The sequence below is a fragment of the Palaemon carinicauda genome, chromosome 43 (assembly GCF_036898095.1).
Source record: "Palaemon carinicauda isolate YSFRI2023 chromosome 43, ASM3689809v2, whole genome shotgun sequence".
Lineage (NCBI taxonomy): Eukaryota > Metazoa > Arthropoda > Malacostraca > Decapoda > Palaemonidae > Palaemon > Palaemon carinicauda.
Genome location: NC_090767.1, coordinates 44320784 through 44335911, shown reverse-complemented (window position 1 = coordinate 44335911; position 15128 = coordinate 44320784). Strand labels below are relative to the sequence as shown.

Here is a 15128-nt window from a genome sequence, read left to right as displayed (position 1 = left end):
GGAAAGTCATGGAGTCGTACGCTATCACCCGACGCTCCCCTGGATGCTCCAAGGACTCCTGGCACAGACAAGCACCAGCACCTTCACCCGAAGCGTCAACAAACAACTCCAAGGGTTTAGCATCAGCGGAGTAGTCAGGGTATGACAACATAATGTCCTCTTTGATCAGTTCCTTCAAGCGCACAAAGGCACTGTCCATTTCTGCAGTCCGCTTCAGTTTCCTAGTTCCTTGAGATTTTCGTCCTCCAGTCTTCGCAGATAATGGTTTGGCTATCTGTGAGCACATGGGGATAAACTTCCTTTGGAAGTTGACCAGTCCCAGGAATCCCCGTAGCTCATGCACAGTGGTCGGTTTAGGGAAGTCTTCCACTTTCTGTATGTATTCTGGTAGCTTACGCATACCAGAACGTCCAACCAGATGACCAAGATACTGGACCTCGGCTTGAACCCAAGAACACTTCCCGAGTTTTATCTTGGGTCCGTGCTTCTAGAGAGTAGCCAAAACTCGTTCTACCAGTTTCAGGTGTTCCTCGAAAGAAGACCCAAGTATCAATATGTCGTCAATGTAGATAACCACCTTGGCTTTCGGGAACTCTTGGAGAATACTCTGCATTTCTCTCTGGAACACTGCAGGTGCATTTTTCAGTCCAAACGATAAGCGTCTGAACTGCCAGTGTCCAAAGGCAGTAGAGAAAGCCGTGTATTCCTTACTGTCCTCTGCCAACGGTAACTGGTAGTATCCACGAACCAGGTCAAGGGTTGTAAAGTATTTGACTCCTTGAAGTCCAAATACAGAGTCGGCCATGTTAGGCATCAGGAACTTATCAGAGACAGTCACCTTATTCAGTCTACGGTAGTCCACACACAACCGTATACTATTGTTCTTTTTTCGGACTGGAACAATGGGTGAAGACCAAGGAGAGATGCTGGGTTCAATAATACCCAGTTCATGCAACTCCTTGCACTGTTCCTCGATGGCGTCAGCGACGGGTTTGGCAAACCGTCGAACTCTCTGATAAATGGGCGTCTCGTCATACAGGTGGATGCGTATTGGTGTGCTTGAGCACTCTCCCACATCATCATCACCAGTACTGATGACTGGAAGATGACGTCGAAGCATTTGACAAAACTGGTCCTTCTGAGAAGAGTCCAGTTCGTCGGAGATGACAGATTGTCTATCTCTTCCAATACGCTCGGTTCAGGAGTCAGGTCACACTCCTGCGCTATCAGGCAGGATAGAGGAGCATCCACCATTACCATGGTGAACACTTTCCCCAAGAGATCGCCCTTCTTGGTCTTGGCAGTTTCTTCAGATGAACCCTTGATTAAAACTGAGGCTTTTCCATCTTTCAGTTCGAGGATGCCAGGAATTGCTGTAACTTTCCTTGACAGACCGGGGGTTATGATGTCGCCATCATAATACATTTCCGGCCAACAGTTGGTCGGACAAGCAGGGCACCTAAAAGACGTGTCAAGTCCCTTAGGAAAGTTAACACTAACTGGAACAAGTACTGGCTCAATACTGGCAATCTTCATTGAATCGGTTGCGTGGACATCAAGTGCATAAAGCACTTGCTGACAATAGGCTCCACGTATCGGGACATAATACTCCCAAAGAGGCTCTTGGGGAGTACTGCCAACGCTCAGCCGATTTCGGGCTCCGTCAACTATCACCCCATTTGCTCTCAAGAACTGGTAACCAAGCACTACGTGCTCAGCCATAGTTCCTCAAGGCACTACATGGAACACACCCGGGGCGAATGTCATTCCATGCAGTATAGGGGTCAACAGTACAGTACCTAGGGTCTTAGGTCCTATTTGCCCTAAACCCTTCAGTCCAATGGTGTTGGGTACCATCTGCAGCTGGTAATCCTGTACTACTCTCGATGACAGGAGGTTGACCTCAGCTCCGGAGTCAATGAGAGCATCCAACGCTCCCGATGGAAACTCAGACATGGTCACTGGGACAACCATGAGTGGTACAGGAGCCAACTGCGCCAGGTTAACCCTACGAAGGGTTTTCAATACAGCCTCAGTTTCTGCTTTCTCCCTGGAGGAGTCAGTTGGAGAAGCTCTGGACTGTGTCGAGGACAGGTTATCACAGGCCAATCCTGAAAGAGCCATTGGAGGTGCAATGACTTTTTCAGGTTGAGGGGTAACCTTGGAAATCGAGATTTCCGAGGCTGCCGCCGGAATACTAGGAGCATGCACCCTAGCACTCACACCCTCCTTCGATGTAGCCCCATCTACACCGAAGGCCTGGTGTTTAAAGCCCTATGATACTCCTCAGTTCTTGACTTCCTGGGCTTTGCCTTCTTGCTCTTCTTCTTCTTCTTCCCCACAGTCCGAGAAGGAGCACTGGACTCGCTCCCACTTCGGGTCTCCTGGCTACTGGTTGATCCAGAATAGGATGACGGGGTCGGAGTAGCATTCACCGGTACTGCTCTCCACCTTGAAGGAGTCTGGACAGAGGTAGTCTCCCTCCCAGGGCTGTGGGCATTAGCTGTGTTCTGGACAGGTGATCTGCTCATAACCGGCGCCTGTTGTCCACACTGTGCCACATGATGGTTGGACGAGCCACAACGTAGGCAGAGGTTGAGGCGTCTGCGACACTCGTCCACCAAGTGCCCTGGTTTTCGGCACCAGGCACAGTACCTCCTCTGGAATTGGGGAGATCTATCCGGGGTGCGCGATGGTGGCAGGCGCACTTCCACAGGTGCAGGTTTGGGGACCGGTCGAGGAGGAGTGCGTAAATACGCTCTGTCAGGTCCAGGTGCACGGCTGGGGGCAGCCATGGCAACCCTGTCGGCATATGAGCCGTGCCATGACTGTCCCACACGACTGATGGCCAAATCCTCTGCCTTCTGGCTTCGCTGACGGGATGCCTCGTCGAGAACACTCAACAGGTGTAGAACATCCTGCCAAGTGGCCTGACGGCCAGCGGAGACATTAATGGTGGCCAGAGACTGTTCCAGCCAACTCGCAGCTCTGCTCGGAATAGTTCTGAGGAGCTTCCGCCTAAGCTCCCTCCGGTCCAAACTACGGCGAGGATAGGCAGACTTGTACAGGGAGGCTAACCGGACGGCGTAGATTTTCAGCAGTTCGCCCTCGCCACAGGTAGCACTGCTGAACCGGGCCTTCCTGCCCGCATCACGCCTCTCTCGGGCTTCTCGGCACCAGTCGAGGAGGCGTTCCTTCATGTCGGGGTATGAGACCTCGGGACCCCATGGCTGAGAACACCTCATGAATTTCTCCCTTCAGAAATTTCCCGAGATCAACAGTCCATCGACCAGAGCTTCCTGCGGTATACTTACTGGCACAGTAGGCCTCGAAATCCCTCAGGAATCGGGCAAAACTCTGGTCAGTTTCCAGCTGGAAGATTCCAGGCTTGGGGTTCCTCCTGGAGTCTAGAACCTTGATAAGATCAGACAGACTGCGTTCTGTCTGGAGGGACTGGACATGGTCGGTGGAGACAGTGTCTTCTGAGATGACACTGAGACAGGAGCTAGAAGGGTCACTACCAGAATCTTCACTGGTAGACTCCTGTGATGAAGATGTCATTTCAGGTATGGCTGGTCTAGCTCTTTCCTTGGCCTGGCGTTTCCGCTTTGGGATAGCTCCTGTCTGGGCAAGAACTGCCTCAGCGGTAGCTGCTGGAGCCTTTTCTGGCCTACTGGCTTCAACTAGATTGTCCAGGAACTGCTCCCCTAGTCTACTGGCTGCAGGCTCTGGTGGACTAACAGAGTTAGTTGCCAGAACAGGCGAGGAAGCAAGCAGTCCACTTGGGACAGGAGACTCCCAGAAGCCTGGTACAGGGGGGATTAATGATGTGACCCCTGGAGGGGGCTGGAGTCCTCCAATCAGTGGCTCTGCTCCAGTCACTGGAATTGCCAGACCATTGTAATTTGGCCAAGCTGGGGATGTAGCAGGAGCATTGGTGGTCACTGTAGTCGTGACCCCAGTGGCAACGTGGCACATTGGTGACGGCTCCACACTCTTCAGGGCCGCTACTTCAAGTGTCAGGGACTTGACCTGAGTTGCCAGGTCACTGACAATCTGGATAAGACTCGTCACATCCCGGCTCAGGCTCTTCTTAGCCTTTCGGCGCTTACTGGATGACGATGCCATCACTAAAGGTTGGTGTTTCCCGGGTCTGGGCACCAAAAATTATGTAGTGGTTTGCGGACTGTGGCCAGAGGTAGCACCCGAACTGCCTAGTGTCCGAATGCCGACCACAACCCGACGTTCACTACACAAAAAATATACAACAGTGGAATACCCAAAAACCTGAGTAACAGTTTAACAGACCGGAGTACTGGGCACCACCCCTTGATTTATACTGGGCAAGGGGACCCAGCTAGAACCTGACTTACCCGTTTGCTTCTCCTCCCTTTTGCTTGCTGATCATAAGTAAAAGTATAAGAACATTAGGTGAAAGGAAATATTGTTTAATTAATTACAGGACACAGTGTGGGAGGAAAGAATTATGATAAGTTACGGTACTTAAGAGATCTTAAAAAACAGTGGCTGGGGAAGGGGGGCACATTGGTGTAGGAACAGGAATGATATGCAGTGTTCATAAAACAAGAAAATAAAATTTATTTGTACAAAACTGTTAGGGTTATGTTAGCATGGACCCATCAATCCAAATAGAAAATTAAAGACAAAATTAGCATTCCTTAACGTCAAACTTCAGCAACAGGGTAACAGTGATAAACAAACAGGAAATTTTCTTCCCCCAGGTGGGACACTCATAAGTGTACCTATACAGGCCAAGTCTAAACCAAGGCACACCTAACCGTGTATCTATTTGGGCAAGTACCAGTATGCCATCTATAAAGAACATATAACGGTGAAAAATACAGTACCACAATTTTCCCTAAATCAATACTGTTCTCATCAATCTCCCGTCCACCATTGGGATGCAAAGTCACTTAAACAGTCCTAATTTCTGAAAAGTACAGCCGCATACTATGTCGTACAGGTCTGTGCGGGCCCACCATTACAATGTCTCGAAAAGTTTGTCAACAGCACATTTGAAATCTCTCAATCTTGGAAGGGGTTTTGAATAAGTCTGAATTCATACTAAACTCAAAAGTCACCCTCTTCCTAACATCGGAATTCACTTCTTGGGCCTTTGACCAGATATGCCATTTCCATAGCTCCTGTTAACTATTTAATGTTCATGACACACTCTCATATAGCAACACAGTAGCTTACTTCTAGTTACAAGGTATGGATATAGAACAGCATCACAGACTAGTACAGACTGATAACAGGAAATATTCTAAATTTGCTCTCCCTTACACTCCCTACTGAGTGTAGGGGCTGCTGTCAATACCTGGAAAGGAACAATAACACATTAAGACATTTTTGGAAAAAGGGGGGAGTGAGGGATACAAAAGAAAAAATAAAATCAAATATATTTCATACACACACAAACCACTAAAGTTTTCTCAGTCACAAACCCTTATATATTTCATTATTACTTTTGGCGTAGCTGAAATGACAACCATTAGAATTTTAACGAGGGTTTACTACCCCATCGCTATTTAGCGGGGGTAGGGGAGGGTAGCTTGCTAACCCCCCCCCCCCTCACACACCTGTGCTTGAGCTCACTTTGCTTGGGGATAGGACTTCAGAGGGGATAGGGCTGACGGGCAAGTTTGATTAAATAGCTAAGGTTTGTATAGTTAGGAAAAATACAAATTATCTACGAATTTATTATTTGTTCTGTAACTGACATACAAACCACGCTATTTAATAGGGGTGACTCACCCATTAGGAAGGGTGGACATCCCAGCCAGAACTGGCTTTTTGGCTTTGCCCAGGAGCTCGTTATTTGAGTGTGTCAGCACTCAAAAAAAATGGAGTCCCTGCACCTTGCTAGAACCTTACTACGCAAGGACTGCGGCCTACGCAAGCTGTGTGTGAAGGTATAATGAAGTGTGACTCGTCCTAGGAAGTTGACCTGAAGTTCTTTAGATGGAAACTTTAGGCTAGGACTCTCCCAATACCACCTCGTCAGGGTATGGGGACGTGATAGTATTAGCTTAACACTAGGAACACAAGGAAACATGGTTTACCTGCAGTGGTTTGAGGTCAGCTATGAAGAGAACCCAGGATGCTGCTTTCCCTAAGAGAGGGGAAGATGAAGAAAAGAATAAGGGCCAGACAAACCTTTTCATTCAAGCAGACTAAAACCGGGTAACAATGCCCTCAACCTTCTGCTACTTGTCCAATAAGGAGCTTGAGGTTTTAAACCAGCTGTTGTGCAGCCACCACAGGGCCGATAGAGAACATATCGAGCCTCCTGTGGGTCACGTTTTGCAGGTAGCGGGCTGTGAAGGTCGTCTGACGCTTCCACAGCCCAGCTTGAAGAACCTGCGTCACTGAGAAATTCTTTTTGAAGGCCAGAGACGTAGCTTCGCTCCTGATATCATGTGCTCTAAGGCGACGTGACGGAGGATGGTCTGGATTCAGGGACAGATGGATCACCCTACGAATCCATGCCGAGATGGTGTTCGTGGTGACCCTCCTCTTAGTCCTCCCTCTGCTAACAAATAACGCTTGCACCTGAGGACGGACTGCAGCCATTCTTTTGAGATATAGCCTCAAACTCCTTACTGGGCATAGTAGGAGATGGTCTGGGTCATATGTTACAGAACGGAGACTCAAAATCTAGGAGGAGTCGAACCGAGGGTCCGCTACTCCCGGATTCTGAGTCTTAGCAATAAACTCAGGGACGAATCTGAACGTTACCTTCCCCCATCCCCTTGAATGGGCGATGTCATACGAGAGACCATGAAGTTCACTAACTCGCTTGGCCGAAGCCAAATCCAGTAGGAACACCGGTTTCCAAGTTATGTGGCGATCTGAAGCCTGGCGTAATGGTTCATAGGGAGGTCTTTTAAGAGACCTGAGAACTCGAACCACGTTCCATGAAGGAGGTCTCACTTCCGACTGAGGGCAGGTAAGTTCGTAACTTTGTATGAGTAGGGAAAGTTCCAGCGAAGAAGAAATGTCCATTCCTTTGAGCCTGAAGGCTAGACTTAAGGCTGAGCGATAGCCTTTCACCGCCGAGACTGAAAGGAGCATTTCTTCCCGCAAATTCACTAGGAACTCCGCTATTGTTGGAATAGTGGCATGAGTGGAGAGATACCCCTTCCATGACACCAACCACAGAAGACTTTCCACTTTGCCTGGTAGACAGCTGCGGATGACTTTCGCAGATGTCCAGACATCCTGATCTCAACTTGTTGCGAAAATCCTCTCTCAGCGAGGAGATGCTGGATAGTCTCCAGGCGTGAAGTCGTAGCGAAGCTACGGCTTTGTGGAAGATGTTGGCATGTGGTTGTTTGAGTAGATCGTGTCGCGGAGGGAGTTCTATCAGTAGTTCCGTTAGGAGTTGCAGAAGGTCCGGAAACCATTCCGCGTGATGCCATAGCAGAGCTATGAGGGTCATTGAAAGATTGACCGATATTCTGGTCTTGTTGAGCACCCTCCTCATCAGACAGAACGGGGGAAAGGCGTAAACGTCAATGTTGTCCCACCATTGTTGGAACGCATCTTGCCAGAGCACCTTGGGATCCGGGACTGGGGAGCAGTATAGCGGAAGCTTGATGTTCAGAGCTGTTGCGAACAGATCCACAGTCGGGGAACCCCACAAAGTCAGGACTTTGTTGGCTACTAGGTGATCCAAAGACCACTCGGTACTCACTATCTGAGACGCTCTGCTCAGATTGTCAGCGAGCACATTCCTCTTGCCTGGAATGAAACGTGCCGATAGGGGAATCGAGTGGACTTCGGTTCATCTCAGTATCTCTACTGCAAAATGGGATAGCTGCTTCGAAAAGGTACCTCCTTGTTTGTTGATGTAAGCCACTAATGTGGTGTTGTCGCTCATCACCACCACAGAGTGACCCGCCAGGTATAGTTGAAACTGTTGAAGGGCCAAAAAGACGGCCTTCATCTCTAGAAGATTTATATGGAGGCCCCTTTCTGATTCTGACCACAGGCTGAGGTCGTGGGGTGCAGTACATGCCCCCCCCCCTTTCTTTGAGGCGTTCGAAAACAGCATCAAATCCGGGGGGAGGACGAGAAGATCCACTCCTCTTCGTAGGTTCTCGTCTGTCACCCACCACTGGAGGTCCGTCCGTTCCGCAGGTCCCATAGGGATCATGACGTCCGGGGAATCGTAACCTTGATTCCACCGGGACTTGAGTTGCCACAGGAGGGATCTCATCCTGAGGCGACCGTTGGGAACTAGACGAGCCAGAGATGAGAGGTGACCGAGGAGACGTAACCACGATTGGGCTGGAAGTTTTTCTCGTCTGAGAAAAGGGCTTGCGACCTTCCTCAGCCTTGCTATCCTGTCATCTGTTGGGAAGGCTTTGTGGAGATTAGTGTCTATAATCATGCCTGGGTATACCAGTCTTTGAATGGGAAGCAGAGAGGACCTGTGGTGCTGTGGAGAAATCGAAACACAGCAACTTGAACTGGTACTCCTTGTTATCTAGGCTGAATCTTAAGTACTTCCTTGAAGACGGATGGACTGGGATCTGGAAGTACGCGTCCTTCAGATCCAGTGTACACATGAAGTCTTGCGGTCTCACTGCTAGTCTGACCGTGTCTGCGGTCTCCATGCTGAACAGAGTTTGTTTGACAAACTTGTTCAGAGCTGAGAGGTCGATGACGGGTCTCCAGCCTCCAGACGCCTTCTTTACAAGAAAGAGTCGACTGAAGAAGCCTGGGGACCCGTCGAGGACCTCTTGGAGAGCGCACTTCTTCAACAGGGTCTGGACTTCTGCCCGAAGGGCTTGCCCCTTTGCTGATCCCATGGCAAGGGAGCTCAATGACACTGGATTCGTCGTCAGGGGAAGTAGAGATGTTGTGAACGGGACGCGATATCCCTGACTGATTACGGAAATTGTCCAGGAATTGGGCCCGAGTTGCTGCCACCTGTCTGCGCAACTTTGTAGGCATCCCCCCACTGGTGGACATGCAGGGGGACTGCCAATCCTAGCGTTTGCGGCCTCGGCTGCTCCCTCTAGGATTTTACCTCCACTAGAGGACTTTTTGCCTTTCCTGTCCTTCACAGGAAAGGGCTTAGACACCACTGCCTTCGCTGCCGTTGTCGGTTTCGTGGTCTTGATAGGACGGGACTGCTGAGGCGCTGGAGGCTTAAAGGGCTTGGATGTCAAAGCCCTATGCAGGAGGGAGTCTTAGTGAGACTTCCTCCACCTCTCAGCAGTATGTTCCACGTCCTTAGGCTCAAACAGATTTGTTCCTTCCAAGGAAGAATGCCTGAGCCTGTTTATCTCGGTGCTAGGGACCTTCTGATGGAACCTATCAGCCACCGCATCCTGATGTTTCAGGATGGTGTTCGCCCACAAGTTCGAGACTTGGCGGGCCAGAAACTAGGATCGTGCAAGTGCCTGCGAGGAGGAACGTCTCCATAGCTTTCCTGGTAAGTTCTTTGGAGAAATCCTCAGGACCTATCAGGATGCCTAAGGTCCCTAACCAGATATCCAGCCACGAAGTGGCTTGCATAGCACACTTCGCAACCTTCTCCTGGTTAAGGATCTCAGTTGCCGAGAACGAGACCTGCCGGTTGGAGTCTCTTTCAAGAGGTACTCCCCTGGTAAGCTCTTCCAAAGAATGGTGAAGAAGAAGAGCTAAACAAGGCTCCTCCAAGATCTCAAAGTACCTCCTCTGCTGTACGCGAGGTGGGAGAAGCTTGTTGCCGGCACTGGAGCGGTTGGAGGAGGCTAACACAGAGAGCTGGACCGCGATCTTGTCCCTGGTACTCTTAACCCCCTGAGACCAGGACAGAGCCGCACTGGCCTTAGAAGGTTTTTGAATTCCAAATACTCGGTCCAAGACCATGTCTTTGCCCTCTCGAGAGGGAATTTCTGGGTTGGCAAACCCATTGAGAGTCCTCATAAGAGTCAGAACCTGTCAAAATGCATGTTCTGACTTCTGTAGTTCTCCTCCAGATGTCAGACTTGCAGCGAAGTCTCCTGTCCCCAAAGGCTCTTCTTGGGGAGAATTGCGGATGTTCTCTGAGTGACTAGCTGGCTCAGTCCTAAGTCTCGTCGAGAATTTTGGCACTGTCTTCGAGTCCTTTGACTCCTTCCTGGGAAGGATGCAGGACTCCAACAAAGACGGAGGCAAGTTCTTCTCTGCCCCTACCCGGGAAGACTTTTCAACGCGAGGTGGGGTTTCCCTCATTGGTGCGATGGGGGAACGTCTCACCTCACATGACTCCCTTGAGGACGGGAAATCCTCGTCCGACAGGGAGGGAGAAAAAGTCTGGGGGGGAGGGAACCTGCCTCGAGGGCTTACGAGGAGACAGCTTAGTTCTCGGAGAAGTCACCGCGTCTGAAACTCCGCTTTTTCTCTTCAGAGGGGTAGACGCAGCCAAGGATTTGTGGCCCAATTCAGAGAGAACAGGCTTGAAAGCCTGTGTAACCGCTCTGATTAGTGCCCCGAACCATGGCTGTTGGCTGACGGCTGCGCTGTCAGACACTCCCTCTGGAGGGACAGGGATCGATAGATCCCTGGGAGGAGTTTCCATAGGGTGGTTCACCTGAAAAGAAGAAGAAGAAGAAATGTTCCTGGACCTTTCTGGAAGCTTCCCTTCCACCACCAAGCGTGCTGTTCGGCGCTTGCGGGGAGGGGAATGTGGTGATGGCGACCTTGCCGTGCGTTGTCCTGCAGACTCGCGCGCGGGAGGGCATTAGCGCTCGCGCGGGGGAGCGTGTTGGTGCTCGGGCGATGGGGAATACCCGGGGTCGCGCTCGGGGGACTGCTGATACGCGTCCGTGCGCGCGCACATAAGGCTGATTATGCGCTCTCACGCGCGCGGGTGAATGTTCGCGCATGCGTGAGCACGAAGGTTCAGGATGTTGGACCTGTGGGCGTGCGGGCGAGAGTTCGCGCGCCCCAGAACATGTCATAGGGGGGCGCGCGCAGGAGAGATATCCCTTGCGCGCAGGCGCGCAGTCAGAACCTGTGTGTGTGGGCGCGCATCTTGCGGGCACGCGTCAAGATGGCGGCGCATAACTGCTAGAGAGGATGCGCGTGGGTGCACGGGGCGCGCGCGTATCCTCGTGAGCGCGAGCAGGTGAACGTGCGCAAATGCGTGCTGGCGAGGGATGGCGCGTGGGAGACAGCAAGCGGCGCGTTGGCGAGCGCTGGTGTGTATGTGAAGTCCTTGACTTCCATACAGCTCCTAGATCCGATGATCGTGGGCGCGCAGGAGAAATGGAAGTGCGTGGGCGCTGGCGGGCGGGAGACCGCTGGCGCGTAGGAGATCCCTGGCGCGTAGGAGATCCCTGGCGCGTTAGAGCGCGCTGGCGTGCAAGAGAGCGTTGGCGCGTTGGGGAGCGCTGACGCGTAGGAGAGCGCTGGCACGCAGGGGACTGTTGGCGTGCAGGAGGTTGATGGCGCGCTACCTCAGGCAAAGCCTTGCGCACAGGAAACCGTTGGCGTGCGAGACCGTCATGGCGCGTAAGGGATGTATGCGCGCGATGGCGCATACGCCCTTGTTGCCCGTAATAGGGACCGGTGCCTGACTATCATGATAGACAGGATTCATTGGCGCATAAAGCGCATCAGCTGCCAGGAACGGCGACGGCAGGTCTGTCGGGTGGAAAGGCAGCGTGCCCTTTGAAAGGACGACCTTCCACCGAAGGGGATCGCGAACGATCCGCAGAGAGGTCCAGTACCATAGCAGGAACAGTCGGTGAACGCTGATGAGGCTCCCCTGCGGCGGACTGCAACGACGATGATGAACCGAAGAGGCGCTTTTTTAAGGTGAAGGAAGGCCTCTCCGGCGAAAAGGAAGGCGAGCCTTGCTACGGATGCGCCTCTGGGGGCCGTAGGATCAGCCAGCTGACCTTCAGCAGTCCTCCAAAGAGGAGTCTCTGTAAGTGAACTCCCCCGAGGGGGAGAATCACTGGCAGGAGAAACTTTTGGACTTAGTTTCTCCCTCGTAGGTTGAGCAGGAATGGGAGAAACTAAGCCTTCAGCTACTGCGGGATGTGGAGAGGCAGAGCTATTAGGTGATACCGCATTGGATACCTCTGACACCACAACGTCGACAATTGACAGAGGATCAACCTCTGACAAAGTCGGCGATTGCTTGACAGCGGCACCCAATCGGATGATGTCAAGTAGAGCTTCCTTGGAGGGCGAACCCTCGAGCCCCAAAGGAAGACCAAAGCTGAAACAAATTAGTTAGAGATAAATCCTCCCCCGGGGGGAGAGGTGGAGCTGCCTCGCTAGGGGAGGCAATGCCATCTCTCGAAGCCCGAGTTTGGGAAACAACCACGTCTACGCTCCCACTCGACGGTCTCTCGAAAGAGACCGATTGAGCGGGAGCTTCGGAGGAGATTTGGGCAACGGAAGAAGAGTCCTTGGGATTTTCTCCTTTCAAAGAAAACTTTGAAGGAGAAATTACCCGCCTGGACTTCTTCTTACGTCGCCGAAAAAACCTCTCCCACTGGGAGATAGACCACTCCCTACACTCACCACACTTATTACCACTATCACACCGTTGGCCTTTACAGTAAGGGCAAATGGTGTGAGGGTCTGTCTCGACCGCCGACATGAATGTTCCACAGGGGCAGGCGGTTGGGTAATCCAACACAGGTGCGCATAATCGCAGAGGCCAACTTCACACTCAAACCTGTCAAAGAAAAGGTAAAAAAGCATTAATGGCTGCCAAAAGCGAGGCGAGGATGAGAGAGGACACGTCCGTCTACCATCCGAGCCGAGAGCAAAGTGAGCTATAGCACAGGTGTGTGTGAGGGGGGGGGGTAGCAAGCTATCCTCCCCTACCCCCGCTAACTAGCGATGGGGTAGTAAACCCTCGTTAAAATTCTAATGGCTCATCATTTCAGCTACGCCGAAAGTAATACCCCTATTAAATAGCGTGGTTTGTATGTCAGTTACGGAACAAATAAGATTTACACAGGTAATATTTCCTCTTCCAAATAAACGTTTATATCATTTACAATAGGGCCTCGGTGGTACTAGCGTAGCCAAGATCCTAACTCACGTTAGGCTAGCCTAACGCGTTTTACTATACTTTAGTTACATTATCCCCCGTTTAACCTCTAGTACCGTTTTATTAATTCAGTCGGAGATATAGATACCTCGTAGAATTACTAGCATAATTCGATACGCTTCTCTTTCAGAGAAATAAGGATAAACCCTTCCTTCCCCCTGAGTGGCGCCAGCCCAGGCAACAACCCTATCTTCTGTCATAGCCATTGAGTAGTGTACTCTGGCTTGACTGGAATAGTGTTTTCTGTCGATCTTCTTTGCCGGTGAGTAGCCCGGCTTTGAAATACGACAGTAACTCAGGGTATTCTGTCTTGATGTTGACAGCGCTACCGGTGGGGGAATAGTCATCCCCCTGCCGATCTCACCATTGTCAACATAGGAAGTTCGGCTTCCCTAGTCCACAACCAAAAGTGGATAGCATAATTGCCGCCACCTTTTTCCCTTGTGGACTAAAAGACATGTCTTATATCCGACAATGTTTCAGGCTAGGGAATCGTTATTCCTCTGCCGCCCAAGACAGCGCCGGTATAGGAAACTATGTTTCCTTGATTTACAGCCGAAAGTAGGAGGCATAACTGCTGCCACCTTTCTCTATAAAATATAAGACCCTTTCCCTTCCCCTTCTGTCCTTTAGTGACAGCTTAGCCGTCACAATTCCTGAGGCCCGTATTCTACAATCACCCAGCTTGTCGGGCTTACTGTGTTACCGGCCGAGCTCCTACAAAGACGGTTAGGTTGCTGCTTCGACCATCTCCCTAACGAAAGCAAAGCTCCGGGAAAGGTTGAGCCGGCCATAATGGCTGACGGTGGGAGGCCCATTACAACTTTGAGTATTCTTCAGTCCTCTCTTGCACTGCCATCCACAAACTCTGTAACCGGCAGTGCAGATGGCAACAGATATTGTGGCTGGATGGAAGCTAGAATTAATACATTCTCTCCCCCTTCCATTTGAATCCTCATTCTGGAAAGAAGGCAGTAGAGACAGTAGTCCCTACAACCCTAATTATTGTACTAAATTTTAGTAATATGGTAGTTCTTCTCTCCATTCTTTCTCTCTCTCTGTCGGCTGGTGCTGCCAGGTACTAGCCTAACCATGTAGCATACCGGCAAAACTACAGTATAAGACAATACAGTAGCCAGTATTCCTGCAGTATAACAATACAGCAGTTAGAAAACTACAGTATATAATGATACAGTAGTATGAAATTTCCAACATACTCTGTGTATCCTTTCACAGTCCATTTTTGAGGCCGATTAGAAAATGTTAAGGTGAAGTATTCCTTCAACATTCTGATGTATCCTAGATCATCGGAACACCAAAGATTACCCTTCAGTATTAATATTCTACAAGTGGTGGAGTTAGTGTTAGGATCCACTGACTCCGGTTCTACGTACGAGAGTTATTCCACTCTGTATTTTCCCTAATATGACAAATTCGGAGATAATTTGTATTTTTCCTAACCATACAAACCTTAGCTATTTACATTGGGTTTACTTTCGGCGTAGCTAAAATTGACGAGCCATTAGATTTTAACGAGGGTTTACTACCCCGCGCTAGTCAGCAGGGGTAAGGGAGGGGTAGCTTGCTACCCCTCCCCCCCCTCACACACCGGTGAAATGTCTCACTTCACTTAGAGGTAGGACTTGACTTGGGGGACAGGGCTGGCAGGCAAATATGTGTAAATAGCTAAGGTTGGTATGGTTAGGAAAAATACAAATTATCTCCGAATTTGTCATTTGTTCCGTAACCGAAATACAAACCACGCTATTTATATTGGGTGACTTACCCCTTAGGAACGGTGGAAAGTCCCCAGCCATACTGGCTTTGGCTTACCCGGGGACTCAGAATCTGAGTTAGCCACACTCGAGAAAAGGAGTCCCTGCACCTCACAAGTTCCTTGCTCCGCAAGGAAACGTGTGGCCTACAAAAGCTTGTGTGTCAAGGAAGAAAGTGTGACCCGTCCTAGGCAGTTGACCTGGAGTTCCAGAAGGAACTCTGGGTTAGGACGTTCCCAATACCACCTCGTCAGGGTATGGGGGACGCGACAGTATTG

General features: G+C 50.6%; 1 pseudogene; it reads right to left on the bottom strand.

Annotated features, from left to right (window-relative positions):
* LOC137633825 (putative inorganic phosphate cotransporter) overlaps positions 1-4128 on the bottom strand; it is a 189159-nt pseudogene extending 185031 nt beyond the window's left edge.
* Positions 4129-15128: the final 11000 nt, after the last annotated feature.